The 18311-nt window shown below is 45.3% G+C and overlaps 1 protein-coding gene across 1 annotated transcript in view; it reads left to right on the plus strand.

The window, feature by feature from the left end:
• The first annotated feature begins 3541 nt into the window (after positions 1-3541).
• cab39 (calcium binding protein 39) overlaps positions 3542-18311 on the plus strand; it is a 72970-nt gene continuing 58200 nt past the window's right edge. The window contains exon 1 of the mRNA XM_055646434.1: positions 3542-3670. The gene's annotated coding sequence lies outside the window, so the exon portion shown is untranslated. The remainder of the gene's footprint in view (positions 3671-18311) is intronic.

Below are 18311 nucleotides of genomic sequence, written 5' to 3' on the forward strand. Positions count from 1 at the left end.
ACCAGGAACAGTGGATACAGTAGATGAGGTTGGAGATAAGTGAACCTCTGCCTAACCTGAAAGGACTGTCGGGGTCCTTGAACAGAGTCAAGGGAGGAGGAGAAAGTAAGCATGCAGGTACAGCAGGCAGTAAAAAAAGCCAATGGCAGGTTGGGCTTCATTGCGAGCGGAGATCGTACTGCAGATGTACTTGGGCCCTGGTGAGACTGCACCTGGAGTATTGTGTGCAATTTTGATTTAATTTGAGGAAGGACATTATTGCTATTGAGGGAGTGCAGCATAGGTTCACCATGTTAATTCCCAGGATGGCGGGGCTGACATATGATGAAAGAATGGGTCGACTGGGCTTGTATTCACTGAAATTAAAGGATGAGAGGAGACTTATAGAAACATATACAATTCTTAGTGGATTTGACAGGGCAGATGCAGGAAAATAAATTCCGTTGGGGTTCAGAACCAGGGGTCACAGTTTAAGAATAAGTGGTAGGCCATTAAGGACTGAGATGAGATGAAAAACCTTTTCACCCAGAGAGTTGTGAATCTGTGGAATTATCTGCCACAGAAGGCAGTGGAGGCCAATTCACTGGACGTTTTCAAGAGAGAGTAGATTTAGCTCTTAGGGCTAACGGAATCAAGGGATATGGGGAAAAAGCCAAAACGGGGTACTGATTTTGGTTGATCAGCCATGATCATATTTAATGGCTCGAAGGGCCAAATGGCCTGCTCCTGCACCTATTTTCTGTGTTTCTATATTTTCTATGTATAGGGAATAGTGTGGCATCTCCTGCGGTTGCAGTGGAAAGGACCTGGGGAGGGTGAGGTTTGGATGGGGATGAGTTAACCAGGGTGTTGTGGAAAGCAGAAAGTGCAGGAGATGGGTGGATGTGGCTAGCGGTGGGATCCCGTGGTGAAAATGTCAGAGGATTATGTGCTGTATGCGATGGTTGATGGTGTGAAAGGTGAGGACAAGGGAGGGACTGGGGAGAGGGAGCAAGAGTGGAGCTGCGGGGTACCAAGGAGACATGTGTGAGGGACTCATTTATGATGGAAGAGGGCAACACATGTGCCCTAAAGAATGAGGACATCCCGGATGTCCTGGAATGGAACACCTCATCTTGGGCGCAGATGCAGCGTAGGCGGAGCATTTGGATTAGGGAATAGAGTCTTTGCAGGAGGCAGGGTGGGAAGAAGTGTAGTTGAGATAATTGTGGTAGTTAGTAGGTTTATAATAGACATCAGTCGCTAGTTTATCTCCATCACTTGATGGAGACGGTAATATCAAGAAACGGTAGAGAGATGTCGGAGATGATCCAAGTGAATTTGAGTGCAGGGTGGAAGTTAATGAATGACTTCATGACGAACATGTCTAAGTGGGCAGGTGATCACTCATAATTCAAGGCCGTGTGGCTGGCGGCTGGCAGACCATTACAAGGATCATTACAAAAATGATCCCAAGAATGAGTAGGTGAACATATGATGAGCGTTTGATGGCACTGGGCATATTTTTGCTGGAATTTAGAAGAATACGGGGGGGGATCTCATTGAAACTTACAGAATAGTGAAAGGCTTGGATAGAGTGGATGTGGAGATGATGTTTCCACTAGTGGGAGAGTCTAGGACTAGGGGTCATAGCCTCAGAATTAACAGCCGTTCTTTTAGGAAGGAGTTGAGGAGGAATTTCTTTAGTTCGAGGCTGGTGAATCTGTGCAATTATTTAGCACAGAAGGCTATGGAGTCCAAATTAATGGTTATTTTTAAGGCAGAGATAGATAGATTCTCGATCAGTATGGTATCAGAGGTTATGGGGAGAAGACAGGGGAATGTGGTGAGGTGGGAGAGATAGATCAGCCATGATTGAATGGTGGAATAGACGATGAGCTGAATGACCTAATTCAACTCCTATACTCGCCAACAGTCTGTCTGCCTCACCAACAGTCTGTCTCTTCCTTCTTTGTTGTTTTTTTAATGTGTTAACTGTATGTTTTAGTGTTCTGTAGTTTGTCTTATGTGGGGGGTGGGGGTTGGGGGAAACTTATTTTAATCTCTTACCTCGACGGGGATGTGATTTTTTTTCCCCCATATCGTATATCCGTCCGCACTGAGGCCTAACATCTTGGAGTTGGCGGCCTTTTCTGGAGACCGACTTTGGGAGCTCCAACCGCAGGAGCCTACTGGACTTACAATCGTGGAGCTCGCAGTCCCTGGTCAGAGACCGACTTCGGGAGCTTCGATCACCCGACGCGGGAGCTTTGATCGCCCCGACTGCGGATGGTTCGAACGCCCCGACCAAAGATCCTATAGTGGAGCAAGATAGATCACTCCTGCTAAATGCAATGGGCTGACGTGTAGTCCGCAACGCAGCGGAACGTGGGCCTTTTTTTCATCCATTTCAGTAACCCGACCCGACCCGCCCCGCAGTGTAATCAACGTTGCGGGGAAACAGTTTGTGTTAATAAATTATAATTCTGAATATGAGGAGAAGATTTTTCCCAAATAACTTTTATTTTTACGAGGATGTTTCCGTAACTGTCTCCCGTCTTCGCACTAGTTATCTTTGCCCCGCTACGGGATCTATGGTGCGGGGACGGAAGCCGGTTACGGAAATGGGGCCGAAAATGACCCGTGAATCTGCCCATGACCGTACTATGTCTTTTTCGTCGAGCGATCTATCTTGTTCGCTGTAGGATCTTTGGCCCCGACCACGGGCGAATAAAGAGGAAGAAGATTAGACGTTATTGCATTACATCACAGTGAGGAAGGTGGGGAATCTGCTGTGGTGGATCTTTATGTAGTTGTTAGTTTCACTGTACCTTCATTGGAGCACGTGACAATAAACTGACCTTTCACCCATCTCCTTATCATCTTATGGCCTGGTGACGCGATACGCCCCGCCCGCCCACCCACCCCCCTCGTGCGTCTTGCGTCACTCGCCCCGCCCCGTGACACGTCCCCTACCGTGCGTGATACGTCTTCTGCCGTGCGTGATACGTCATCTACCGTGCGTGATACGTCCCCTACCGTGCGTGATACGTCCCCTACCGTGCGTGATACGTCATCTACCGTGCGTGATACGTCCCCTACCGTGCGTGATACGTCATCTACCGTGCGTGATACGTCCCCTACCGTGCGTGATACGTCATCTACCGTGCGTGATACGTCCCCTACCGTGCGTGATACGATACGTGCCCTACCTTGCGTGCGTGGTGGCACATCCCCTACCGTGCGTGATACGTCATCTACCGTGCGTGATGCGTCCCCTACCGTGCGTGATACGTCCCCCTACCGTGCGTGATACGTCCCCTACCGTGCGTGGCACATCCCCTACCGTGCGTGATACGTCATCTACCGTGCGTGATACGTCATCTACCGTGCGTGATACGTCCCCTACCGTGCGTGATACGTCATCTACCGTGCGTGATACGTCATCTACCGTGCGTGGTGCGTGAGGAGCCGGGTGGGGGGAAGAGTGAGTGTGTGAGAGAGGGAGAGAGGGAGGGAGAGAGGGAGTGAGACAGAAAGAAAGAAAGAGAAAAAGAGAGTGAGTAAGTAAGGAAGGAGAGAGAGAGAGAGAGTGTGAGGAAGTGAGTGAGGAGGGAGGCAGCGCCGCCGCCGCAGCACCAGCAGCACCACCGCAGGCTGCACGCAGAGGCTCGTCTCGGTCCCAGCAACGGTGAGTCGCCGCCAGCTGAAGCAGCAGCAGCAGCAGGCCCGCACCCCGCTCGCCCGTCTCGGCCCCAGCAAACGGTGAGTCCAGTCCCCAACACAACGCCACCGGCTGAACCACCAGCCACCTGGGCCCAGCAGGGGAAGGACCCGCTCGCCCACTCCATCGCTCCCCACCCCCCCCCCCCCCCCCCCCTCCTCAAGCCCTCTGCTCCAGCTAGGCCCTGCCCCACACACACACCCCCGCTTACACCCACCTGTGCCCCCCCCCCTTCACCAGCCTGGAGGGCCTGTGCCTGACCCCCCCCCCCCCCTTTACCCCTTGATCCCCCCCCCCCCATCGCTGCTCGCCCCCCCCGTTGTGTTTCCCTGCCCCATCCTATTCCTCTCATGTCCCACCTCGGGTTTCCCTGCTGGCCTGCCTCTCCTCTGTCCCGTGCCTACCCCCCCCCTCGATTCCCCCGTGCTCTTGTCCCCCTGACCCCCCTTTCCCTCCCTCCCCCCTTGTGCCCCATGGCTTGTGTTCCCCCCCCCCACTGTCTCTCTTCCCATCCCTCTGGCCCTTGTTGCTTCCCACCTCGGGTATTCCTGGCCTTTGCATGCTCTTTCTACCTCCAGTTTAAATTCCATTTGGAATATTTTAGAGGACCAAGAACCTCTTATCCCCCCGCGGTTCTTGCCTGCCGCCTTATTCCCCCCCGCTGCCTGTGCTCGGCAAGCTCCTACCTGACCCTACCTCCTGGTTCCCCCTGCCATTTGCCATTAAATGATGTCCCAACTATTGTTCACAATGAAGACATGCACATCAAACACCACCTTGACCACTTGAGTTGCACCTGTCCTCCCAGACCTCTCTCTTCCACAACATTCTCTGTTTATTTACAGTGTATGCCCTGCCCTGGTTTGATGTATCAAAGTGCATACCTCACATTTGCCAAAATTAAATTCCATTCGCCATTTCTTAGCCACATTCCCAAAGATCTGGATCCTGTTGTAAACTGAGATTTGATTCCTCACTGACCGTTACACATTATAATGACAGCCTTATTATAATGACAACTTTAGTTTCATTTGCAAAGTTAGTAACAAAGTTAACTATAATATGACATAGAAGGAAGCAAGATAGCCTACTGAGTCTATTTGTGCTTTGAGAAACGCTGACAATTTGATTCACTGCTTGTTTCCTGGTAATCTTTGTCTTGCATGTGTACGTCATCTCCCCTCTGATGCTTCACTTACCAACCTACGCGATTAACCTTGCAATGATTATATCTTTGAAAAAGACACATTGCTGGAGTAACTCAGTGGGTCAGGCATCATCCCTGAATAACATGGATAGGTGATTCTTTGGGTCGAGCCCCTTCTTCAGACTGATTGCAGAGATTGGAGGAAAGAGCACACTTCTAAGTTTCTTCTCCCCCATCCCAGAAATCAGTCTGAAGAACGGTCTCGACCGAAAACGTCACCTATTCATATTCCTCATAGATGCTGCCTGACCTGCAGAATTACTCCAGCATTTTGTGTCATAGTACATTCTTTGTTTCAACATTATATCTTTGGTATTTTGGAGGTAACTGGAGCACGAGGGCACAAGAAAAATGCATTTTCCTCACAGGCAGCAGCAGAGATCAGGATTGAATGTGGATCTCTGGATTTGAGGCAGCCGTGTTACCTGCTGCATCAGCAAGCTACCTCTGCCCACTGTTCCCTTCTGCTTGTGCGGTCGTGCAGCTTGCAATTGGAACTGATTGTGCATATTCTGATCTGTTAGGTCAATCTGGTTAGGTTTCTAAATCTGCTTTCTACGAGCGCTTGGGTAATTTTATATATATTTTATTGCCATCTACTTAACAATGTGACTTAGCACATGGGCTTAGCTTTGTTATTTTCAGCTGTCATCTGAATGGCATGATCCACTAATATCATGCCACTGATTCTGTTAACCTGCAAAGTGCCGGTGTCAAGTTTTCACTTGTAATATTTGAATCTTATATTTATTATTTGTAAGACTGACGTGCGGTTGATCAGTGCTAGATACAGTTGACAAGAGTATGCCACAAAAATAGTCGAATACAACAATCTTGTCTAACTAACTTGACTGTGCTTGAGTGCAAGACCTTGTATATTCTGGTAGCTCACTCAGCATATCATAGAAACATAGAAAATAGGTGCAGGAGTAGGCCATTTGGCCCTTCGAGTCTGCACCGCCATTCAATATGATCATGGCTGATCATCCAATCGCTGTTTGCTGTTTTAAAGAAAAACCTAAAGGAAAGAAAAGTTTCTACATAGCCTTCCGACGGTAATCAGACACAAATGTCTCATAAGAACACAGTCATGTCAGTTTCACTACAGGTAGTCATTAAAATTAACAAGCAATCACTTCAAATCATAATCATACTTTATTAGCCAAGTACGAGGATTTTCATTTGCCATACAGTCCTACCAATAAAAACAGAACACACAAAATGCATTTTACAATAAACATCCACCACAGTGACTCCCCCACATTCCTCACTGTGATGGAAGGCGAAAAAAAAGTTTAATTTCTTCCCTTCTTTGTTCTCCTGAGGTCGGGGGCCTCTTCCGTTGACGGGGCGATCTTGGCTCCCATAGCTGGCGGTCGGGGCGATCAAGCTCCTGCATCTGGGGGGGAATCTTTGCACCCCCACGCAGGGCGATCTGACCCTGGGCCAGGACTGATTGAAACCTTCTGTGTCGTTCGGAGCTTCCCGTCATTGGTCTCTACCCGAGACTGTGAGCTCCTCGATGGTGAAATCCTCAGGCCGCAGTTGGAGCGTCGATCCCAGGCAAGGGATCGCAGGCTCCAATGGTAAGTCCACGTCCCCGCGGTGGGGCTCAATGTCAGTCTCGAGCAAGGCCGCCAGCTCCATGATGTTAGGCCGCAGAGTGATCAGAGATACAATCCAGAAAACAATCGCATCTCCGGCAAAAAAGTTTCCCCCGACCCCCTCCCCCAACATAAAGCAAACCAGAGAACATTAACACATAATTTTAAAACACACTAAAAATAACTAAATAAAGATGAAATGAAAGGCAGACTGTTGGCAAGGCTGCCATCGTGTGGTGCCCCTGGTGGTCTATTGACATTGTTTAATAACCATTGCACAATGTAACTTACAACCGTCGGAAATTTTAGCTCGTAGTAGCAAAAGCAAGGTATTAAAAAGACCTTGGTGAAAATCTTGTAGGGTATGCGAGTTTAAATTTTTTTCACATGAAACTACTCTTTACCCATCCACAAATTGTTTTTCTCACTTGCGGTCACGGGAGGTGTGTATTAATGCAAACATTGCCTTACTTTAGGTAGAAAATTAGAATTTTTTAAAATGTTTGTGATTGCGCGAATTGACTGATTCTTTTGTCCAGTTGCCTCAACTGAAAGGAAAGCTAATCCACATGACCTTGTACCCAATTCTTGCATTTTAACGAATAAATTGATTCATTGTTTTAAAAGATACTGTAGTACAATTCTGATAAACCGTTAACTGATTGTTGAGAAATCCTGATGATTTGGCATCTAACTCCGCCATTATTTTGGAGTGCGGTCTGGGATCAGGGGCCGCTTGTTTGGATGTTCGGAAAACTCAAGCTGAAATGTACTGAGTTCTAGTTCCTGCTCCCCTTAAACTCCCTGGGCTCATTTTCCTGCTCCCTTTAAAATTGCCAGGTTCACTGAAATATTTGTGCTACTGTGCATTCAGTTGTTTTTAAATGAAATAAATATATTAGGCCCTGGGCCGAGCATTGAAAAGGCGCCTAGAATTTAAATTTTGTGACCCATGTCTGGTATCTACCTGAAATTTGACACAGATTTAGATAAAATATCATTAAGAAGAAATTCGTAACTCATCAGTGCCAAAAGTTGCACACTAATTAATTAAGATGATTAGAAAATTTATTAGAAAAAGTAACAGCGCCCTCGTGCTCAATTTTAGGTACCCTACCCTCTCCTTCTCAATGCTCCTGCATTCCCCACAACTTTACCTCTGGTGGCCCAGACAAGTTTGCTACTTTGTGCAGCCCAGGCCGTGCTGATCCGGGCCAGATTCCCCACACGCTGTAGAAAGGAACTCTCCACCAACTCGTTGGAAAGTTTCTTCTGCATGTTGTCGAAGTAAGACCAAAATGTGTTTTGTTCTTTGATGTGGGATTGGCACGTTTCTTGATTGTCATAAACCAGAAATGCGCAACAGATGGTTAAGAATTGAGTTGATTTAAAAAAAAAAAAAGAATTTTACATCTTGTTCCGGACTCAACAGCTAATGGAAGTTTATAAACTCAGTAACACTTAATTTGACACACTAAACAGCAAAGGTAGTCTGTATATAATATTTTATTTTCCCGATCTTTTGGTTTAGATTTCAAAGGTGGGTATGACATGAATGGCTAATTTACAAATGGAAACATTGCATTTTTATTTGTTTATATCAGTACACGCAATGTGGGAAAGAACATCTCACAATCTCACAATAATAATCATGTCTTGGACCAGTCTCCTGTTTGGACAACATTGTTACTTCAGTAAAGTTGGGTATCACTCAAGCTGAACTCTTTCAAATGTATGCATGCACAGTAATCTGCAGTTCATTATCTTGCAAAAACTACATGACAACTTGCTGAAAGCTCACAGTAATCATCAATCATACTGTCGTGGTTTATTATGGTGTATGATAATCATGTGAGGTTATTTGTATTATTGTTTTGACAGTTAAAACATCAAACCTTCCTCTCCGCCATGATCCCAATGTGCTCCCTGCCTAGCTAGCCTGAAACAAAGCGTGTGATAGGTCAATAGGCGCCCGTCTCAATGTCAAATGTGCTTTAATTGGACAATTACTACTCGGAAATTCAAGTTTTTTTTCCATATTTTAAAAATATGTGCAGGGTTTTTTCTTGACGAGTTTCAAATATGATTTTTTGATTTCTATAATATTTTTACACAATATGTTATAATTACAGATAGATATGGGATGTGGGTCACAAAATGAAATGAAAAAGCACCTCGGCCCATGGTCTATATGTAGGGTTATCATTGGAGGAAATATCGAAAAGTCTTTAAAAATCGAAGATTGATACAAAAAGCTGGCGTAACTGCTGGTCAGATACCAAATTTCCATTGATAACAGCAGTGATTGCAAGTTAGGAAATTGTGTACACATAATTTCATGCTTTGATGTTGTTATAGTGAGCTCCATGACTGTGCAGTTGCTTCAGTTCCCTTTGTGCTTCATTTATTTTCCAATGTATTTTTGATTTATCGTACATCAGTCATGCAGTAATCAATGACAATATCTAGCTGTTGAAATTGTTCTATAATTCTAGTTTGCAGAAGGAATGGTGACTCCACGGATAAGAGTGGCAGGAATCAAGTTACTGGGCAAAAAAGAAGCCTGAATTATGTCCCCCTTGCTGCATTCATACATGGGCCACTTCACACTGAAAACGTGTGAATGGAATCGAACACTCGTCATCTGAATCATCCAGATTTGGGGACCGTTTCTTTCCAGCTATTATTAGACGACTGAACCATTGTACAGGTGCACAACCTTTTATCCGGTGTTCCAGAAACCGAAAAGCTCCGAAAACCGGCCATTTTTTCCAGATGTCATCTGCGCACCAAAGCTCGCGTTTGGCGCCAAACTTGACCCAAAACGACCCACGGTCAACCCAGGTCTGTACTACTGTAGCGGCTGCCTCCTCCCTGGAGACCGGGAGACGCTTAAACATCTGTAAATCATTGCTTAAATGTTAGTCAGTTAGTTTGGAGGGCTTTTATGTGAAGGGGGGGTGAAGGGGTAAACTTTAATTCTTAGTCCCCTACCTGGTCGGAGAGGCGGGGAGCGGTCAATGCCTTACCGGGTCGCCGTGCAGTAAGCTCCGCAGCGCTGTGGCCGTTGGGGCTGCGGGCGGCGCCAGTTGTAGTTCTGACCCCGGCAACTCTACCCCTGGCTGCGAGGCGCTCCAAATCCAGCGCGGCCCGCGGCCGGACGCCCCAGCTCCGCAAATGTCGGGAGTCGGCAGCGTCGCAGCGCTGGGAAACCAGCGGGGAGCGGGCAATGCCTTACCGGGTCGCCGTGCGGCAAGCTCCGGAGCGCTGTGGCCGCCGACCCAACGTTCGCGGAGCGTCGCTGGATTTGGAGCCGCGCAGCCAGGGGTAGAGTTGCCGGGATTGGAGCTCCAACCGGCGCCGCCCGCGGCCGGACGGAGCCCCCAACTCCGCGGCTCCAAATCCAGCGACGCTCCGCGATGTTGTGTGTCGGCGGCCACAGCGTTCCGGAGCTTGCCGCACGGCGACCCGGTAAGGCATTGCTCGCTCCCCGCTGGTATCCCAGCGCTGCGACGCTGCCGACTCCCGACATTCCCGGAGCTGGGACGTCCGACCGCGGGCGGCGCTGGATTTGGAGCGCCTCGCAGCCAGGGATAGAGTTGCCGGGGTCGGAGCTCCAACCGGCGCCGCCCGCGGCCGGACGGAGCCCCCAGCTCCGCGAGGTTGGGAGTCGCCGACCAGGTAGGGGACTAAGAATTAAAGTTTCCCCCTTCACCCCGACTCCACCACCACCACATAAAATCCCTCCAAACTAACTGACTAACATTTATGCAATGAGTCTCCCGGTCACCCGGGGAGGAGGCAGCTACTCCAGACTTTTCAAGCCGCCCGCGCTACCTACCTAATCTACGCTAAAAATCTTCCATTCTGAAATCCGAAAATGTCCGAAATCCGACAAGTGTCTGGTCCCAAGGCTTTCGGATAAAAGGTTGTGCACCTGTATCATCAACTAGAGAGCAGTCCTGACCTACCATCTACCTCATTGCAGGCCTTCAGACTTTAATGGACTTTATTTTGCACTACACATCATTCCCTTTATCCTGTATCTGTACACTGTAGACGGCGTGATTGTAATCATGTATAATCTTTTTGCTGAATGGATAGCACACAACAAAACAACTTTTCACTGTACCTCGGTGCATGTGAGAATAATGAACTAAACTAAACATCCTCCCTTCAGATTGCATAATGAAAAGATGTAGTGCCAGATCATGGTATGTGTGATTCTGGAGCTGTGAGATCGCGCTTGTGGAATTTGGCAGTGATGCCACCACATTGTTTGGATGTTTCAAATGTGTCATCAGCAGAAGAGAAGCTGTGGTGCATAGTCCTATGTTGATCAGCACCCAGCCAGGATATACTGAAGAAGAAGGGGTGAGAGGCGAACGTCTGCCTTCTATGGCATTGTACCATGAAGCAAGTTTGTCTTGAGGGAAGAAGGCTATTGCACATTAACACAATAGTTTAAAATTTGCTTCCCTGCCATGAAAAGGGAATATTGCAATCTGTATTTTGGGTAGTTGGTAATTAGATGAATTGGATATGTGCTTATTGTGAGCAAGATGTGCCTGGACATTGTTTTGGCAACTGGCAATGCAGTCTTGTAACGGTAATGGAATAACTTGGCTAATGATGTAGGATGTTATGGAGCATAGGTCTTAAGTGCTAGAGCTTGATGCTATCAGGTCTTCTAGATTTTGCTGTTTCAAGTGCTTTTGATATTATGTGGTGCAAATCAAATTGGCTGGGGACAAGTATGTATCTCCAGGATGATCATGAAAGGAAGTTTGCAGATATTTGCAGTCAGCTGTAAAACTTGGTCTGTGGAAGTTTTTGTGTTCTATGAAGTTGCTACTCTTGGTGATCTGGATCAAGATCAGATCTGCATGTTCTGGATAGAGGCATAATTTTCTGATTATGCAGTGAGGTCGTGCGTTTGGCTCCATTTAGAGTGTTTCTGAATGTATCTGAGCATTGTTGAATTATAAGTCATGTATCACTGGCACTTGATAGGAAGCAACTTGAACTGAGGGTGCTCTAGAAACATGGTGTTTTGCCTGGACAACCAGTGTTGTGTGTCAAATATAACTATGGATGATGTTCCCATTGAAGCTAATTTTGCTAATGTTCCCCGATGCCAAGTTTGATAGTAATTTAATTTGATTGAATTTTCCTTGCATATTTTGCGAACATGTCTACGTGAAGGCTTTGGGATTTTGAGTTTAAGAATCTAAACTGAATCTCATGAAGCAAGTTAATGATGAATTGGTAACATAGCCAATTGTGTCTTTCATTACTTTGAGGAGGATAGGGTGATTGTCTTCACGTGGGTATATCAATTTTCATTAGCACTGCTATAATTTGATTGGGAACTGTCAAAATGTCAAACATTGGCATGTTTGGATTGTCCATCTTTGACTTTTTCCATACTTGGATTTGTGTTACCATAATCAAAGATGGGGATTCTCAAAGATCACGTCAGTACCTGGTTGTTCTCTATTGTTCCTGACTAAATGTCCACAACTTTGCTGCTTGGCTTTAATCTATTGATTGTGGATATTTTTTTGACTGGAAATGATCTTTGGGATGAAAGTTAATTGAAAGACACATCTTCCTCATCATCGCAGGGGACTGCAAACACGTTAAGACTTGAACTACAATCAAAACTTCGGAGGACATGACACACTTGACCACTGCCATAGCACCATCAGAAATGTCTATTGCTTCATTCCTTGCCTGCACTTTGGAAAATCTGATCACCTGGCTATGCTGCTGCTTCTTGGGTACAGATACTGAAAAGCATTGCATTGGCAAAGTGAACTATGGAGAACTGATCAGGAGAGGCAGAGAAGCAGTTATTGGACAGCTTCATGTTGGTGGACTGGGTCATGTTCAAAGATTCGCAGGTGGACCTAAATGAATGTGCCACACATCAGCCATAAAAAAATGCACAGATGAGTGCGTACTTGCGAAGATATCCTGAGTCTTCCTTTACCAGAAACTAAAGATACTAGAGGAGCTCCTCTAATATCTTTACCAGAAACTCTGGATGATCCATGAGGTACGTAGGCTATTTAGGACTGGTAATCCAGAGTCATACAAGAAACCTAGTGAAACTGGGGTAACATAAGTGGCAAAGCAGTATTACTGCCAGATAACCTCAATGCCTTTTATGCATGCTTCGAAAAGAAGAATAGGGTGAATCCACACAAAACATCTGGCCCAGATAGTGCACCTGGTGGTGTGATGAAGACCTCTGCAGAACAACTAGTTGGTGTATTCGAGTACATCTTCAACCTTTTGCTTCAATCTTCTGAGGTTCCCACCTGCTTCAAAAGGGTAACAAGAAAAGTACGGTGACATACCTCAAGGACTACTGTCTGGTAGTCAATAGAAATAGCTTCAATTTGCCTATTGTCATGACAGGTCAACAGCAGATGCCATTTCACAGGCTCCCCTCTGCTCTGGACCATCTTGATAACAGAAACACATACGCCAGGCTGCTGTTCATTGACTATGTTTCTATGTTCAACACAATCCTACTCTCCAAACTTATCACTAAGCTTCTAGACCTCAAGAAGTTCAAGAGAGTTTATTGTCATGTGTCCCTGATAGGACAATGAAATTCTTGGTTTGCTTCAGCACAACAGAACATAGTAGGCATTGACTACAAAACACATGAATAAATAAACTCATAAAGTGCAAATAACAGATAATGGGTTATTAATGTTCAGAGTTTTGTCCGAGCCAAGTTTAATAGCCTGATGGCTGTGGGGAAGTAGCTGTTCCTGAACCTGGTTGTTGCAGTCTTCAGGCTCCTGTACCTTCTACCTGAATGTAGCAGGGAGATGAGTGTGTGGCAAGGATGGTGTGGGTCTTTGATGATACTGCCAGCCTTTTTGAGGCAGCGACTGCGATAAATCCCCTCGATGGAAGGAAGGTCAGAGTCGATGATGGACTGGGCAGTGTTTACTACTTTTTGTAGTCTCTTCCTCTCCAGGGCGCTCAAATTGCCGAACCAAGCCACAATGCATGCTCTCTACTGTGCACCTGTAGAAGTTAGGGTGAATCCACACAAAACCTGGGCAACCTTCCGTTGCAGCTGGATCCTTAACTTCCTCATCGACAGACCTCAATCGGTGCTGATCTGTAACAACAACTCCTCCTCCTCTCTGACCATCAACACAGGTGTACCTCAGGGCTGCGTGTTTGGCTGCATGCTCTATTTTCCTTACACCGTGACCCTGTGGCTAAGCACAGCTCCATTGCCATTGATGACACCACCGTGGTTGGTCGAATCACGTGCTGATGAGTCGGCGTACTGGAGAGAAAAACACCTGATTGATTGCTGATGCAACAACAGGCTTTCCCTCAATATTAACAAAAATAAGGAACTAATCGTCAACTATGGAAAGGGTAAGTGGGGAGACCCCATGCCAGTTTTCTTTGGAGAGAAGGATATAGTTAGCAGCTTCAAATTCCTGGGCATTAACATCTTGGACGACGTGTCCTGGGCCGAACACATAGATGTAATTGTGAATTAGTTTGAATAGAATCAGCGTGCACTGAAAACATTTACAGATGCACTATAAAAGCTATGCAGCAATCCTAGTGCACAAGATGGTAAGAGGCTGCAGAGAGTGGTGGGCTCAGCCTAGTCGGCCATCCCTCCAATCCAATGCATCTACTTGAGACAAGACAGAATCTACCATCAAGGATCCTCGCCATTAGGACCATGCCCACTTCTCACTGCTGCCAACGGGCAGGAAGTACAGAAGCCTTGAGTCATGCATCACGAGGTTCAAAATGGTTACTTTCCTGTGACCATCAAATTCTCGCACAACCCAAAACCTACCTCAGTATCAGATCACTACAGTTCACTTCTTGTTTCTAATTATGTTTTGCACTAATATTTTGTTGCCATTTTTCCTCCGTTTGTATAATTTTTGTTTTGCATGTTGGCTAAATCCACTTGCCAGTGATGCCGCTGCAAGCAAAATCTTCAGAGTACTTGTACCTTACCACCTGAAGGAAATAAGTGAACTGATTGGCATTAAGATTGAATTCATTGTTTACAAGATGTTTTGAAAAACAGTGCTCCCCAGCCATATAAATTGATTACCTTTGGGGCTACACCATTCCTTGTAGGCATATTACTAAGCAGGTGGAAAGGAGACTTTAAGTTATCAAAGAATATATTTGGTGAATGCCATGTTGACAATGAATAGACAAAATGAACATTTGTACCTCATTTTGGATTTGACACTACAAATCGTCAATGCTGCAAAATGTAATTTGCTAAAGTATTAAGGATGTGGTTCTTTTTCACTTTCTTTAGTAAATGGATGCCACAGTGTGTACAGGTTTATTCATGCATAGAATAATTGTGCTTGGTAAGGCCAACATTTTAAATACCTTTCCCAAATTGCTGCACTTTTTGTGGTAATAGTTACTTTAGCTCTGTTATGCAGGGAATTATAAGCTTCTGGACCCAGCAACAGATTGAAGGAATGATATTCAGGATGGGCTATGACTTGGATGGGAACTATGTTCCCATGTATCTTCTGACCAAGTCCTCAAAGGACTTGGGGTTGGGAGGAGCCATTGAAGAATGTGCGGTAAGATTAACAATCAGTCTTGTAGGAAATAAAACCAGTTTAAAAGTAACTTCAACAGGAGTTACAAATGATGTCAAAATAATAAGTCAATAATCTGGGTCATAGAAACATAGAAAAGAGGTGCAGAAGGAGGCCATTCGCCCTTCGAGCCAGCACCGCCATTCATTGCGATCATGGCTGATCGTCCCCAATCAATAACCCATGCCTGCTTTCTCCCCATATCCCTTGATTCCACTAACCCCTAGAGCTCTATCTAACTCTCTTAAATCCATCCAGTGATTTGGCTTCCACTGCCCTCTGTGGCAGGAATTCCATAAATTCACAACTCTCTGGGTGAAAAGGTTTTTTCTCACCTCAGTATTAAATGGCCGCCCCTTTATTCTAAGCTTGTGGCCCCTGGTTCTGGGCTCGCCCAACATTGGGAACATTTTTCCTGCATCTAGTTTGTCCAGTCCTTTTATAATTTTATATGTTTCTATAAGATAACCCCTCATCCTTCTAAACTCCAACGAATATAAACATAGTCTTTTCAATCTCTCCTCATATGACAGTCCCGCCATCCCAGGGATCAATCTCGTGAACCTACGCTGCACTGCCTCAATCACAAGGATGTCCTTCCTCAAATTAGGAGATCAAAACTGTACGCAATACTCCAGATGTGGTCTTACCAGAGCCCTATACAACTGCAGAAGAACCTCTCCACTCCTATACTGAAATCCTCTTGTTATGAAGGCCAACATTCCATTAGCTTTCTTCACTGCCTGCTGTACCTGCACGCCAACTTTCAGTGACTGGTGTACAAGGACACCCAGGTCTCGCTGTACCTCCCCCTTACCTAACCTAACCCCATTGAGATAATAATCTGCCCCCTTGTTTTTGCCACCAAAGTGGATAACCTCACATTTATCTATATTATACTGCATCTGCCTCGCATCTGCCCACACACTCAACCTGTCCAGGTCACCCTGCAACCTCCAAACATCCTCTTCACCGTTCACACTGCCACCCAGCTTTGTGTCCAAATCAAGGTCATTGTAGTTTTTCATCCCAAGTGACTTTGAAAAGGTGGTCCTGCACACTTGTTTTTTACTGTTACAGTAGGCACTTACGTACAGAAAAAAACCCCAGTCTTTTGTTTAGTTTTTCTTGTTTAGTTTAGAGATACAGCGTGGAAGCAGGCCCTTCGGCTCACTGAGTCCACACCAACCAGCGATCCCCGCACATTAACACTACCTTACACACACTAGGGACAATTTACACATACACCAAACCACTTAACCTACAAACCTGTACAACTTTGGAGTGTGGGAGGAAACCGAAGATCTTTGAGAAAAATTGCGCGGTCACGGGGAGAACGTAGAAACTCCTTACAAACAGCCCCCGGAGTCGGGATCGAACCCGGGACTCCGGCGCTGCAAACGCTGTAAGGCAGCAGCTCTACCATTGTGCCACTGTGCTGTCCGTAATGCTTGGAGGATATTGTGTTTGTGAGAAATGTTAGTTGAAGTCGTAATGAAATGAAATACATCTTGAAGTTGTTAAACAGTGCAACCATGTTGCATCAATTGATATGAATTGCAGTTACAACAATGTCCCGTACTTTTAAAGTACAGATTCTGAAAGGCAAAACCAGCCAAATCGTGCACAGGAGGTTCTCACTCGCAAATATATTGTTTAGTTTTTCAGAATGTGGTGGGAAAGAATATTAAGTTGGTGAATTGGATGCTGCTTACTACTTAGTTCTGGATGGTGTCAGGCCTAACGAGTTACAATTTCTCTGGGAAGGTGGGTGGAACGTATCATCTTGTACTTTGTAGGTGATGGAAAGCTTTATGTGATTTTGGGACAGTTATTTGCAATCTCTGATCTCATACAGCCATAGTTTTAGTGTTGATGCTTCACTGATACTCCCAGGGTGTTAGAGGATTCTGTGAAGACAGGGTCATTAAGTGACATGGGGAGATGAATGATATGAATATTTTCCATTGATTAATTTGAGTTTGGAATTTGTCCGCGTCTTCATGATGCTGTTTGTGATTGGTTACTGTTGAATGGTACGTGGAAGTGAGTACTGCAATTATTAACAAAAATCCAAACATCTGATATTAAGGAGGGAGATCATCTTCAAAGCAATTGACCTGGGATGACTTGAAGAGTATTTATAGTGTTATCTTTGAGCTGTGATACTTGCAGCACCATTTTAACATTAGCTAACTCACAAAGTGGAGCAAGCTTCCCCTTACTCCTTTGGATTTTAGTTTTATGGAGGCTCTTGGTGCCATTTCGAGTTGCACACTGACCTGACTTTGAGAACTGTCATGCTCAAAGTACCTTTGAAATTCAGCTGTTCTGATCCCTTTGAGCCAGATTTGTAGCGGGGACCGTGTCAGAAATTTCCAGCGTTATTAAGAAGGCTTTTGATCAGTCTGTGATGCGTGATGGCACTGTGGGCTAGTGTTGACAGAGAATGGACCAGATTGGATCTTTGCTGCTTTTTCATGCATGTCCAACTATGCTTGGGAGGGTATACTTGGCTCCGAATCGGTTTAGTTGCAAGCACAACTAACTATAATAAAGGCCTAGATGTTCTACAGACCCAAGGCTCTCACAACAGCAGATTGATTGAGTTCAAGTTCAAGTGAGTTTATTATCATGTGTCCCTGATAGGACAATGAAATTCTTGCTTTGCTTCAGCACACAGAACATTTACTACACAGACCTAAATTGCAGTAAATCAAATTATCTGAAGACTACCATCTAATAGTGGGCATCTTGGAGAGGCTAAAGTGGATCATTCACATTGGCACTTCTGCATGTAAGAGGTCATGTAACACAGTTAGGTACTTCCTATTGCGTTTATTGCTCTTCATTGCCTGTTAGGAACATCCAAAGAATTGCTAAACTCGCTATCAACCTGTATACTGAAGAATACCGTGCTAATACTAAGGAATGCCTTACTGGCAGTATGAATTTTGTGAAATACAATTGCAGTGACTGGAGAAAAATCGTTAAGTTTTAGACTTTGGAGAGTTTTTAAGCATTTTCTCAGATTTTTGATATCCCATGGATTATATATTTATTATTTATACAGAACAAAATTGGGGAAGTAAGTGTATGGAGGAAGTGCTTTCAAAGATAGTTCCTTTTTTTGCTGTTCTTGGTGTCATGTGTTCTTAATA

This window comes from Leucoraja erinacea, chromosome 14, assembly GCF_028641065.1.
Source record: "Leucoraja erinacea ecotype New England chromosome 14, Leri_hhj_1, whole genome shotgun sequence".
NCBI lineage: Eukaryota > Metazoa > Chordata > Chondrichthyes > Rajiformes > Rajidae > Leucoraja > Leucoraja erinaceus.